A 15,167-nucleotide genomic window follows, 5' to 3' on the forward strand; every position below is an offset into this window, starting at 1 on the left:
ACGAAAAACAAATACTTGTAACACAGCAACAAACGACAACCACTGAATTACAGGCTCCTGACTTGGGACAGGCACATACATACATAATGTGGCGGGGTTAAACATGTTAGCGGGATCCCAACCCTCCCCCTAACCTGGGACAGTGGTGAAACAGTACAACATAAGAACGAAAGAACATGACACAGAAATTACCAATTATAGGTCACCGTACGCGTACGGTACAAAACCAATACCGCATAGTCAGCTATAAAAGGCCCTAAATGACAAATGTAACACAATGAACAAAACATAAATATGTAACACAACAACAAACGACAACCACTGAATTACAGGCTCCTGACTTAGGACAGGCACATACATACATTATGTGGCGGGGTTAAACATGTTAGCGGGATCCCAACCCTCCCCCTAACCTTGGACAGTGGTGTAACAGTACAACATATAGGAACGAACTATAAAAATCAGTTGAAAAAGGCTTAACACATCAGATGGATAGAAATACATCTAACAAAAACAGAGTGGCTCAGCACTTATATATCCCAACAACAAAAAGACTATTGGGGAATATTGTCCCTTGTACACTCACAAGCTCGTGCAATAATATTAAATTCTACTCCGGACAATTCCCCAATATTCATACAATAACCCTACATAATATAGGATTCGTTTTCTGAGACAAGTGCCTGTGCCGCCATATATACATGTCTGGATCACAGGGGCCGGTAACATACTGTTTGAAAAAAAAAATGTTTACACTGATATGTAATAATACGTATTATTATACTTTACTATAGTAACCACTATAATAAAATAACCTTCACAAATAACCCCTCTTTCCCGCGGGTAACTGCGCATAGGCAGAATAACTGTTAGGGAATATGCACGTTGTCAAAATAACCCCATATTTCCCGCGGGCAACTGCGCGTATGCAAAATAACTGTGTGGGAATGAGCGCGTAGGCAAAATAACTCATTTGGTGGCAATTTGCACGACGTCTTTCAAATAACAACTTAACGTTCAGTCCAGTATAATAATACAGTTATGGCCTTTATAAAAGTTAATATCCAAAATTATTAAATCTCGAAAAAGATTATTTTCCCTCGGTCCTACGGACCTCGAGGAAAATAACTCTTTTCTCGATTTAATAATTTTGGATATTAAAACTTTTGATGAAGGCCATAATTGTATATTATTACATATCAGTGTAATTTTTTTTTCAAACAGTATGTTACCGGCCCCTATGATATGGATCATGTGGATGATCGTACCTGGGGACAGTCAATACAGATCGTTTCATTCCCCTTTCACCGAATATTCCTCTGTGAGTTCCATCAAATGCGCTACAGTAGATATGTATAATCAGGTATATTTTAGTTACTATAAAAATAACAAAATAAATAACATATGTATATAAATTGAATATCCGAATATTTTGTTTTGTGAAGGAGGGCGCACAAGAGAATATATATATATATATATATAGTAGTATGATTTCTGTCTTTGGGGGCCACGGGGGGTAACTTCGATTTTATTTGGTAGGAGTGTGCCATTTTTGCCATTAAAAACTGTACCCATTCTTATATAGCATACACTGAAATTGGGAAAAAACGAATGTAAGGAAAAAAATCACAGGAAAAAAGTCACATACAAAAAAATCAGGGATAAAAAGTCAGAGGAAAAAAAGTCACAACTTTATTTTGAGATATTTTGTCTGCTTTTTCTTACAAAACTTATTTTATTTAAATTTCTTTTTGATTTTATTAATAAATAAGATGTTGTTCAACTTTGTATTCTTTTGTAAAGGGAAAAATTATCTTAAACTGAATAATTATAGCTCTTTATCATTTAAGCATTGTGATAAAGATTGAACTGAATTTTCTGCAATATAAACACTTGAAACTGCTTGAGAGAGGGAATTTATTTGCATCCCAAAAAATACAGAATAAGAAAAAAAGAATCACATGTAAAGAGAATAAATAATAATACATTGTGGCCTTTACATGTAGATGATTTCCAACCTTTTGAAATGAAGAAATACAAAAATTCTATTTCAATCTTTAAACAAAACTTATACACATGTAGACAACTTCAATGGGAAAAAAAACAATTCACCTGTACAGGTAAAGTACTGATGCAGGATAACATTTACACACCTTTTAAATAAATAGATAAAAAATAATGAAACTGATTAGCTTGACCACCAGTCCATGGTTTATGACCCCAATAAATGGCCAACATCCCAGGTTTTATGACCCCTCAAATAAATGGTCACCATTTGATGCGACTATAGCAGATGTTGACCATATACTAAGAGTTTGTTCCAGGTTGTACTCTGGGTTGTACTGTAAGAGGGAGGTAGGGGGTCTCAAGAATTTTTTGGGATGAGTTTTTTATTTTCACTTTTTGCGTGGTGGTTTATTTTTTGTGCACACGACCATTTATTTTCAACCTCATTTAAAACTAATTCCCCTCTTGTCATGCCAGATTATTTTTTTCCTGACAATTGGGGTCAAGTTATTAGGGCTACGCCAAAGGCGGGTCGCCCTATAGTGATCAGTCCGTCTGTCCGTCGTACCGTCCGTCCGTCCATAACAAAATCTTGTCCGCTCCATATCTTGAAAACCGTTATTTTTTCAAAGTTTATACTTCACATTTATATTGACCAACACCAGAGGGTGTGTCATAATGTATGTTCAACTTTGTAGGTCAAAGGTCAAGGACAAAAACTTAGGTTTTAGTATAGAACCCCATGTCCTATGGGAAAGATCCTGTCCGCTCCATATCTCAAGAACTGTTATGATTTCAAAATTATACTTCACATGTATATTGACCAATACCAGAGAGTGTGTCATAATGTATGTTCAACTGTGTAGGTCAAAGGTCAAGGTCAAATACTTAGGTTTTGGTATAGAACCCCATGTCCTATGGGAAAGATCCTGTCCGCTCCATATCTTGAGAACCATTATGATTTCAAAGTTTATACTTAACATGTATATTAACCAACACAAGAGTTGTGTCATAATGTTTGTTCAAATTTGTAGGTCAACGGTCAAGGTCAAAAATTTAGATTTTATTAAGGAACCCCATGACCTATGGGAAAGATCCTGTCCGTTCCATACCTTGAGAACCATTAGGATAAGTTTGTACTTGACATGTTTATGAAGCAACAATTTTGTAGGTCAAAGGTCAAGGTAAAACACTTACAGTTGGGAATCCCATGTCCTATGGTAAAGATTGTGTCTGTTATTGACAGCGGGCCCACAGTGATGGCTCCCAATGGCCATCTCACTGATATCTAGTTATTTTCAGCTTTTTTTCAGGACAAGTTATTTATTATTCAAAATCCTCCTGGCCCTCAACATGGTCGTCCCCTTAAATAGTGTTTGAAGGTAGAATTTGCTAGATATTTTAATTTTTCTAATTTTGCCTTTTATAAAGAACTTCTAATATGAAGCCTACATACTTTTAAGCATTTTATCAAATTACTTTGAACTCATTTTCAACTTAGTAAAAAAGCTTGAAAAGTTGTATCCCTGTGTTTAAAAGTAATAAAAACTTTTTAAATGCATTTTTAGCTCACCTAGCCTAAAAGAGGGACGAAAGATACCAAAGGGACAGTCAAACTCATAAATCTAAAACAAACTGACAACGCCATGGCTAAAAATGAAAAAGACAAACAGAAAAACAATAGTACACATGACACAACATAGAAAACTAAAGAATAAACAACACGAACCCCATCAAAAACTAGGGGTGATCTCAGGTGCTCCGGAAGGGTAAGCAGATCCTGCTCCACATGTGGCACCCGTCGTGTTGCTTATGTGATTACAAAGTCGGTAAATAGTCTTAATTCGGTAGGTCACATTCATGAAAGGGAAGGGGATTGTAGTTACGACGTAAGGAACATATCCGATATCATTTGTGAAACGGTTATTCCATAACGGTCAACCAACTCGTGATGGCGTCCGTAAAATTTACGAAGGGATGATTTCAACTTCACCATTTGGAACTCTTGGTTTAATAGCTTCCTTGTGAGCAGTAACCCTCTATCAAGAAAATCATGATAGGAAACGCAAGCACGGGAATAGCGTATCAATTGGGAGATATATACCCCGTATGCAGGTGCTGCTGGAATGTTGCTACTTAGAAATGGAAAGTTCACAATTGGAAAGCTGAAATCATCTCTTTTGTCGTAAAGTTTTGTTTTCAACCGACCCTCATTGTCAATTTCTAGATGTAAGTCAAGATATGAAGCCGACTTAACTGTATCTGTAGTATCCTTTATCTCCAATTCGATGGGATAGATAAGTTCCACATAGTCACCAAATTTTGAATTGTTTAGTGAAAGAACGTCATCTATATAGCGGAAAGTAGAGTTAAAGGATATTGCTAACTTCTTATCTTTCTTCCTAAGAAGTTCCTGCATGAAGTCAGCCTCATAATAATAAAGAAACAAGTCGGCAAGTAGAGGGGCACAGTTTGTTCCCATTGGGATGCCGACAGTCTGTTGAAAAACACGTCCTCCGAACGTTACAAATATGTTGTCAATCAAGAAATCAAGCATCTTGATAATATCGGTTTCAGAGAATTTTTTGTTTGAATCAGAGTGATTCTTTACAAAGTATGATTTATCCCTCCCTAAGACAAGATACTTGTATCTACGTTGGCCATTCTTTTTTATGAAGCAAAGTAATACCAACTCTTTCAATTTGTCTTTAAGTTTGGAATGTGGAATACTTGTATAAAGAGTAGAAAAGTCAAATGTTTTAATACTGTTACAAGATGAAAGAGAGTTAGATTGTATGTACTCTAAAAGATTAAAGGCCATGTGAGCTTATGCCATCACTTGGCGTCGTCTGTCATCCGTTGTCCGTCGTCGTAAACTATTTCAAAGATCTTGGATCTTCTCTGAATCGCATTTATCCATACTCATAGTTGACTAAAGACTATATTATCATACAAAAATCACGTTTCTATACATAGAAGTCCATACAAAAAGTATACCTGAGTTTGATTGCATTTTTTTAAGGACACAGAGAAGACAAAAATACCGTTAAAGATTTTTACGCATGACAGGAGGATAAGAAAAGGTGTATTTGCCTCTTCATTTGCAGATATGGTCAATAAATGTAAGTTTATACTGCTATGGTTTGAATTTGAATAGTAATAATAAACAAAACAAGAAGCTGGACATCCAGGGTGATGTATTGCCATCAACTTTGTCCTCTGTCCAACTGTCTCATCTGTTGCAAATTTTCCTTTAAAGAATTCTTCTTTTGTGAAACCTCTGAGTCCATTAAAAATACCTAAATGTAAAAATGCCCTACCCTACTAGTGAGGCTACCTAGCTAGAAAATAGCTGCCTACTCAAAATCTTTTATTGTCCTGATGTGAAAAAGTACACAATGCTTATTACCATTAAACACAGATCAGGTTCGAAATTGGAGAGTGTCACTTTAACTGTTACTGAGTTATGCCCCTTTTTAACATAAAAATTGCTAAATCTGTGGTTTCCAATCTCTAACGTTCTGTAGTTTGCCTCAACCAAATATTATGAAACTTACATACAATGCTTATTACCATAATACACAGATCAAGTAGTGCCACTTCTATCGTTCTTGGGTTATACCCACTTATAAACATAAAAATAGCTATAACTTTACAGTTTCCGATCTCTAACTTAAGTTTGCTTCAATCAAATATTATGAAACTTATACACAATACTCATTATCATAACACACAGATAAACACACAGATAAAGTTCCAAATATGTCAGTGTCAAATTTACTGGTTGGTTAGTTATGCCCCTTTATAAACATAAAAAAAACAAAAACAAATATATTTACATGTGGGGGCATCTGTGGCCAATGGACACATTCTTCCATTTTTTACAACTCTGTTAGAAAGAAAAAGGACACAATATATATAAAGATTGTCTTAAATTCTAATGAAACAATTATCAAAATCCATCTAGGATAAAGATTGTTCATGAAGTAAGTAAATTGGTAGGAGCAACACAGGTCCTGTAGCAGTCTGTCAAACTTAAATTACTAAATATTAAATGAGCATGTCATTTGTTTAATTTTTGGAATTGGGATCATTTGCTGTAATTTACATAATATAATCACATTTATATGAATAAAGTCATTTCTGTTTAGGTAAGGAAAAGTTTACTATTGCAGAGGGCAACCATATAACATTTGTTCTAAATGAAGATGGTGTGGAAATAGATGACGAATTTTTTTCAACTCTCACACCAAACACAATCCTCATGATTTTGAACGAGGGTGAAACATGGAACAAGCAGTTTGGTATGATTTTTAAGTTTTGTTGTAAATTTGCATCAAGATGGTTAAAAGGTTCAAAATGGATGTTATAATTGCTTCCAATGTGCTTAATTATAGCATGGAGTTGTTGTAAAGATGAACAAACACTAAAAGCATCCAATTCTTTATTTTGTACGACCATAAACAAATGTCCTTAGCATTGTTTATAGACTTAGGGGATAACATTATTGTATTGTATTTTAACATCAATTCTCTATAAGAATCAACCAACAGGTGGCCACCAAAAAAAATTGAGAAAACTTGAAAATGTATTTTTCCATGCAATATAGTTGTGTTATCACTAGAAATAAAGAAGAAAATTTGATTCTATCATGATTTCTTTGTTGTTGCTAGGGACAAATTTTACCTTAGCAACCAGCTAAAATATTTTACTCAAAACTGATATTCTAAATATGGTCAAACTATTTTTTAATTGCAATTAAGGTTAAAAACAGATAATCAGTGATGAACAACATGGTATTATTCGTAATAAAACATACAGATACTTTGATATTTGTGAAATCTTAACTAAGTATACATGACACAAAGTCAGGTCTAAACCGATAAGTTTAATTTGGCCGAAAATGGGCATGTTTTGACCCTTAAATATTTTTTTGCAGAAATGTAGACCATAAAGGACTTTAACTTCATTTGGAATCACCTTTTATTTACACATTTATTTAGAAAAATATTGCTAAAAAAGGTATCACAACCCCCCTTTTTCACACAAACATGATGTTATTATTAACACACTGTTTCACAGAGATCTGTAATTCACCAAATATTACTTCATGCTACTAACATTAATGAATTAATGGTTTAATTGTTGCATTAGTATGGGACTCTGGCCTAAGACAATGATATATTGCTAAATTTTAAAGGGCAGGCGGGCCAATGGTCGCCCTTAAAAGACCAGTATGTCCATCCTTGCCTATGTCCATAACACATCATGTCCACACGTATAATTACAAATTTTATACATTGCATATATATTTATTTCCACTAGAAAATGTTTTTTAATGTATGTACAACTCTGTGGATCAAAGGTGAAGGTCTAAAACTTCGATCAGATAAGAAGAATGAAACTAAATTACTGCATTTATGTTGCGATTAAACGTCGAGGGTTTTCATTAATGTCCATTTTCAGATTTTTAGTTTATTACCGTTATTTGTAAACATAAAATTTGTAATCAATTCTAATAGGTATTGATTGCGTTTTTAAGAATGTGATAGGGGGTAACCTGGTATATCCAGCTTAAAAATGAGCCCCAAATACCCTATGTTACAATTAAACTTTGGGGTATTTAAAAAATTTCAAGTTTTAAGCAATTTTGGTTAAAAAATATACTTTTACCTCCAAAATAACAAAAAATGACTACCAAGATTAGTGTAGCAATTTTAGTATATATATGATAGTGGGCAATTTCAGCTGTAAAATGAGCCAAAAAAACATTATGTTGCAATTAAACTTAGAGGAATTTCATAAATTTCCGGTTTTCAGCGATTTTGGGTGAAAAACCAGACTTTTACCCCAAAAATAACCAAAATAAAAGACAACTTGGCTAAATGGGGATTTTTACTATGTGATAGTAGGCACTGCCATCTTAAAAAAAAGCCCAAAATACATTATGTTGCCATTTTTTCTTTGTTCGGTCAGCTTTGGCATAAATTGACAGGACAGAAAGGATTGTTTTTGCCTGTAGGGCGTTATTAATAAGCACCATGTAGTTGGTTTCAGGGGTATTTACCCAAAAAATGTTTTGGTGAATTTGATAAGAAAACAACCTTTTCTTCATTTTTCATAATGATATTTGAGGGGAATTCTGCATTTGCAGTTAATCCCATATTCAAAATTATCAAAATTATCAAAATTCAACTATTTCTTCAGTTAGAAAAATATAGAGAACGGGCCTTAAATCTTATAATTAGACAGAAAATTTTATCAAATATGGTTTTAAGGATATATTACACCAATATTATCCACAACCCAACTTCTGTCGAGGAATTTCTTGTTTGTTTTAATTGTCTGATTTTATTCCTCAAATAGGTCAATTACTAGAATATATGCAAAAATACCTTTGAAACCAAGGAAAGTCTTGTTACCATGGCAACGAGACCACAGGGATGAAAATTTTGGTCAGATTCATGACCTTATTTATGGTTGAATACTTTAATTTGAACCCAAAAAGTATAATAATGAAAAAAAAAATGTGGCCAACATTTTTCATATTTGGGTGATTCTTACAGAGAATTATAAGATGTTTAAAAGCTCTGACAGCATCAATTGGGATTGGGAGTTTACTGGCAACATGTTAGCAGAGACATCCCCAATTGATGCCGTCGAGCATTAAAATACAATATTGTTATCTCCATTCTAATGAAACTGACAGAAATTAGCAATGTTAAATCAAACACTAAAAACTGTCAAATGCCGTCTGCACTTGCGTGACGTTTTCATAGCATCAATTTGACACTTTCTCATAATCTTTATTTTTTTTTGGGGGGGGGGAGGGGCAGCATGACATTAATGTTGGACGATATAATACGTTAAAGACCCCTGCATATACAGGTATATGTTTAAAAAACTGTTTTATCCTTATGCTACAATTAAAGCTTGTCCATATTTCATAACTTCAACAGATGTGTTGCACCAATAATCTGTCAGACTTAATTGAGCTGTGAGAATGTTGTGATTGTCAACTGTGTCACCACACAGATATATATATATATAGATAATAAGATAGAGTGGATAAGTTTATTCTCTAAAACCAAATAACAATTAAAGGAACAGAGAGGTACATACTGACTTTGTGGGAGTCTAAGCAGACAAAATTTTAATTAATATTTATTTTAAGCATTAAAAATGCAACTTTGTACTGATTGATTGAGAAACTCAGTTCATAACTGAAAATGTGTTAAATGTCATTACTGAAGTTGCCAGCTCCTGGGTACAGTTCTTGAAACTAAAAAGATAAAAAAACAAAACACGAACATCTTTGTCCTAAAACACAGTTGACGGGAAACATTCAATTTATTGTAGAATCCAGTGGTAGAGAGCAAGACACATCAGCACCAGGCATGGAAGGTTAGTGAAATATTTTTATACCCCCGCTTAAGGAGTTATTGCCCTTTAAAGAGAATTTTACACAATTTTGTCATCATGTTTGCTAACATTTAAAAATCTTCTGCTCTGAAACAACTTGGCTAAATACTTTGAAACTTTAACTGAATTTTCCTTAGGTTATTGAGTTTATGAACTATATCTGAAGTTTTGCTCATCGACAAACATGGCTGCCATGTCTAAAAAAAGAATATAAGGGTCAAATGCAGTTTTTGTGGCTTGTTAATGATTTAACATGTTTAAGGGAAATTATGCAGTTTTTGGTTATTGTCTAGAATATTGTTATAGATAAAGATATAAACATCAAATATAATCATGATAAAATATTTAAGCAAAAAATTACAGGTGAGCGACTCAGGCTCTTGAGAGCCTCTTGTTTCTTAAAATCCTAAAATATTTCAACAAAGAACCAATTGTAGTGCATTTGAATTAAAAATGTCAAAATATTGACCATTTTGAGCTGCTTTTTGGTTTACAAAATATGTCATTTTTTGCAAATATGGTCATTTTAATAGCCACTATATATTTTGAGAATACTTTTTAGCTCACATCTCCAAAAGAACATGTGATTCTGATGCATGTGGTTGAAATTATTAGTGTGCACCATGATCCGCAGAATTTTATTTATTCATTAAAAGAAGAGATGCTCCAACTAAAGTAAATGTTATACTTAGTTATTGTGATTTGTAATTAAATCACATTTTTAACTCCATTTCGTTTCTATTTCAGTGTCTACCTCAAAAATAATGGGTTTCATTGAACAAGCCAGAGCTTCAAAAAGAAAATGTGTAAGTTCTACTATATACTTCCGTCTGTCAGTCCTGTTCTTGTAATAAGGACATACTATGTAGATGTGCATATTGACAGCAAATTATGATCAAATTTTATTTCTATGAGTTATGCCCCCTTGAACCTTTTACCTCAATATACTACAGTCTGTCAGTCCTGTAATTGTCATCGTAACTCTTCTGAAACTACAATACAGAATTTCATGAACCTTTGTAGATAATAATAAGGACTTACTATGTAGATGTGCATATCGACAGGAAATTATGATTCATTTTTTTTATGATTATGCCCCTTTGAACTTATTGGCTTCAATATACTAGCTACTGCAACAGTTTGTCATGGCAACTTTTCATGAAACCACACAACCGAATTTTATGAAATTTTGTATATAATAAGGACATACTATGTAGGTGTACATATCGACAGAAAAAACAAAGTTTTGTGGAGTATATAGAAATAATTCTGTACAACCGTCCTCCCTTCTGCCTGTCCGTCTGTCTATCTGCCTGTCTATCTGTCTGTCTGTCTGTCTGTCTGTCTGTCTGTCTGTCTGTCTGTCTGTCTATATTTCCTAAACGGATGGACCAATATTGATGAAACTTTACACAGTTGTAGTACACAATGTAACAATGTGCTTAAAGTAAAAAATTTCTGGTCGAAATTGTTTTAAGGGAGATAATTAAATTAACTTTGTTTTTATATAGCCATAAATGGCAACAGGTCTTTTAAGCGCAACTACTCCTTAACAGATCTATCAGGGCCGTAACTGCCTATGAGGCAGGGGAGGCAACTGCCTCCCCTGAATTTTCTACACCAAATTTTTTTTATATAAATATTAATATAATGATATATATGTAATAAAATGAAATATTGACAATATGTACACGAAGAACTTGAATTTATATTATAAACAACACAAGTTTACAGTTTTAACAGTGTTATCATGATACGTGATATATCTGTCATTTTCTGGATTTTTTACCGAAAGTGAACCGTTTCAGTATTTTATTTTTCGTGTGGCCGTCCGTCTGTTTTCAGTATTCGAACGAGAACACATTTGAAACTTTGCTTTCGACAATTTTGAATAAAACTTAACTATTCACATTTATTTAGGGGCTCCATTAAGCAGAAGAAGTTCCCTTTGTATTGTGAATCTTTTATGATATTGGAAATTCGTTACCGGCTGAATCAGCTGTTGTGTCATTTTTTTAAAGTCTCCCGGCCGATCGTACGAGAACATTATGGTCCATACCTTAGTAGTTAAACACTCCCATTTTTTGAAGCAGAGACTTTCTAAACTAAGTATATACTAGTTTAGAAAGTTATACTAGTTTAGAAAGTCCCTGGTTGTAGTTATATACATGTCTGTTCAGCTTTCAACAATATTAAAAGTCAAGGTCCTCGACAAAAAATATCTTGCTTTCTATGATCTTGCTTTATATGTTTTTTTTAACTTACCAGTTTGATTTCTAACAAAAATATCTTTAAATACAGATAATAATTGTTTTTATAATAAATTGCTTCAAGGATCAATTGAGAACAAAATCCGCGGTCACAATGTATTTAATGTTAATAATTGTACGTCAAAGTACGGCCTTCAAGACGGAGCCTTGGCTTACCCCGAACAGCAATCTCAGTTTGTTTTTGCATAAAAATTGCTTCCAGATTCAAGCAATACTGATGTTTCTTAAAGTAAGTAAATCGAAGGAAAACGGGTCTTTTTTAGCCATTTTACTGCGAGAAAAAAATCTCTAAGGGGCCTCAATCGGCGGTCCTAAACCCCTGCCTCCCCTGAATTCGAACCCTAGTTACGGCTCTGTCTATCAATATTGAAATAACTTTACACTGTTGTTGTATACAACCTGAAGATGTGCATGAAAGAAGATATTTCTTGTCAGATGTTTACAAGGGAGATAATTGCGATTTCTTAGTTTAAATTTCACAGTATTTGGCAATAGGTCTTGTAAGCACAACTCCTCCTAAATAGCTGTAGCAATATTAATGACACTTTACACAGTTGAATACATGACCAGAGAATATGCATAAAGGAAGATTTTCTTTGTCTGAAGTATTTAAAGGGAGATAATTGAACTTACTTTATATAGATGTAGTTATATTTATTTCCACACACTACTTAAAATATGCAAAGATAGATTACTCTAATCATTATTAATTTTAAATGTTCTGTCAGTTTAATATAGCTATATGTAAATGTATGCATATTCCCTTTATTTAAAGTCATTAATAGTAGTGACACATTCATTGTGTGTCAGAAATCAATGATGTATTAATTATTTAATCTCAATCCAAATTCAGAGCTGTATCAAGCTTGAATATAGTGTAGTAAATATGCAATAATGGCATGGGGAGTATCCTTAGTGAGTTGACTAACAGTTTTATGCAATACCCGGGTACTCTCATAATGCATAATACTTTCCACACTCATCTGTGTCCACTCTTGTTTTTCTATGAGTTATGACCCTTTGAACTTAGAGTTTTGGCCTAAATATACAACTGCAACAATTTGTAAGTGCAACTCCTCTGAAACCACATAACAGAATTTCATGAAACTTTGAAGTTAATGCGGACATGATATGTTAATGTGCATATCCAGAAAAATTTTATCAGTTGACTTTTGTAGAGTTGTGAGGCTTAGTACTTAGGATTCTTGTGAGATTTTGTTTTTCCAGTTACAATGTAGGCTTGCTTTAAATTATAAATAATATAATGCCTTTGTAAAAAATCTTTCTTCTTTTTACATGATTGTTGATTGAATGTTTCATAAATGTTAATACACATTTTTATCCGGATTTTTGAGGAAAATAACGTTATTGATTTTGGGATGTAAGGCATGTGGTAAGGCTGGTTGCAGTGAAATGTTGTCCGTGCATTTACTCATAAACTGTTCAACCAAGTCTTTTGAATTTTAATATGTTGTTACTGACATAATGGAGGTAAAGTTCAATTATGACGATTTTGCTTTTACCGTTAAGGATCGAGTTACAGTTCTTGAAATATTGAAAAAATGGCGTTTCCTGTTGTGTGTGTGTTCATTAACTCTTGAACTGTTCAACCAATGTTTATCTAATTTTAATATGTTGTTACTGATGACTAAATTGAGGTCAAGTTTGATATTGGTGATTGTAACTTTTACCATTTAGGAGTTTTGGTCCTTGTGATATTGATAATTGCCAGGACACAAATACATGTAAAAAATCTGGTTTACCTGTCATTCTGATAGCTCTTGTTAAGTATAAATTTGCCAGATAAACATTTACCATTACTTTACACAAAACAAAGCTTAAGTACTAAAATTCTGTTAGACTGATATATTTTCCATTTATACTGAGTAAGGTAAGAATGGACAGTATATTGTTAACTCTTCTGCTTTTTAGCTCACTTGACTAAAAGCCAGTGTGAGCTTTTGCCATCATTTAGATTAGAAAAAAAATAGTATTCTCTATAACCACTGAGCCAAATGTTTTGAAACTTTAAAGTGATGATCTTTTTCATATCCTTTGCAAAATTTCCTAATTTCAATTCTGTAAAAAAAAAAACAATTGGTCACAAGGGCTAAAAGTAGAACATTGAGGTAAAATTAAGTTTTTTGCTTATAGCTCAATAAAACTGAATCGGATATAGTAAATCTGGCCTAGGTAAAAATGATTGGAAATTGAAGATCGGTCTACTTTGAAATTTTCAGAAAAATCGTATACTAAATGTTTGAGTTATTGTCCCTTTTAAAAATTTAAATTTTGACAAATGTTTGAAGTGTTTTTCTATTATCTGGAAAACCATAGAAGATAGATGAAAGCTATGAAATGCAAAAATGACCAGAAGGATACAATCTATCAACCCACTATCTTTCCTACAAATCAGACAACCCATTTAAGAGTTATTGCTCTTGAAATCACATTATTTGAGGCTTTTGGCTTTTATGTCCAAATCTATGGAAGATACATGAAATGTATGATCAACACAAAATTATCTGAAGGAAAAATTTATTTCCCTGCTTTATAATAGAACAATCTGTCAACCCCTTCAGGAGTTGTGCCTCTTGAAATGACATTTTCGTTTAGGTTTTTGGCTTTTATCGCCAAATCCATAGCAGATGAAAGATTGGATATTAAAACAAAAATGATAAGTTGGACAAAATTTTTCTACCTGCCAAATTGGAATTTAACAGTGAATGGCCCTGAACAGCCCTGAAAATAATGTTCAGTTTATCTTAAAAGGTGACATAAGAGCAAATTTACTTCGGATTACCCCCCAGTAGATGTAAAACCTATATCCCATATGTAGTAATGTCACATCATAAGCAGGTAAAAAATCTCTTAATAGTGTCAGTTAGTATTTATCTGAACTAAGTATCTGCACCTTTTGTCAGTATGAATAAGATGGACTAGTTTTACGCTGTTTGTTTTGGTATGAGATTAAAATTTGATAAAGCTAAATTCATGGTATGCCAGATTGCTTGTACTAAATCTACAATTTCTTTCCTGATGGTGTAATGTCCTGTAGCGTAATTATTGGCGGCATCTTCTTTTCCTGTAACCAGTTGCTCTGGGTGGAAAAGTTGACGGTAGGTACCAGTACGAACTGTGCAATGTTCATAATTTAACTTTTCAAACTGTTGTATTATCTATATTGTTTCAGACCAATTTACCAGGAACATCTGCACAGAAACTGCCAAAACCAGATATAGTTAAACTAGGTATCGGTTGGCAGCATTATTCCTATAACACTTCATCTTATCACCAAGTAAGAAGCTCCCGAAATAAGCAGATTCCATCACATGATATTAACCTGGCATATAATAAAGACTACGAAGAAACTCTTCAATGTTTACAAGACATTTTTTTCAAAAATGGCAGAAACTTTAAAGGCAGAATTAGTGAAATGGAGTTGAGGATTGGTAATAGTGCAGGGAG

The 15,167-nt window shown here is 33.3% G+C and overlaps 1 protein-coding gene and 1 long non-coding RNA gene across 2 annotated transcripts in view; both read left to right on the forward strand.

Annotated features, from left to right (window-relative positions):
- The window catches only part of LOC143084461 (ependymin-related protein 1-like), a 48,103-nt gene that overhangs the window by 4,497 nt on the left and 28,439 nt on the right, over positions 1–15,167 (forward strand). The window lies entirely within an intron of this gene.
- On the forward strand, positions 1,066–15,028 carry LOC143082552 (uncharacterized). Its single transcript, XR_012980415.1, has 6 exons — positions 1,066–1,363; positions 5,030–5,129; positions 6,159–6,311; positions 9,367–9,411; positions 10,177–10,235; positions 14,893–15,028. It is a non-coding gene; the product is annotated as an uncharacterized LOC143082552 (long non-coding RNA).

This window comes from Mytilus galloprovincialis, chromosome 7, assembly GCF_965363235.1.
Source record: "Mytilus galloprovincialis chromosome 7, xbMytGall1.hap1.1, whole genome shotgun sequence".
Lineage (NCBI taxonomy): Eukaryota > Metazoa > Mollusca > Bivalvia > Mytilida > Mytilidae > Mytilus > Mytilus galloprovincialis.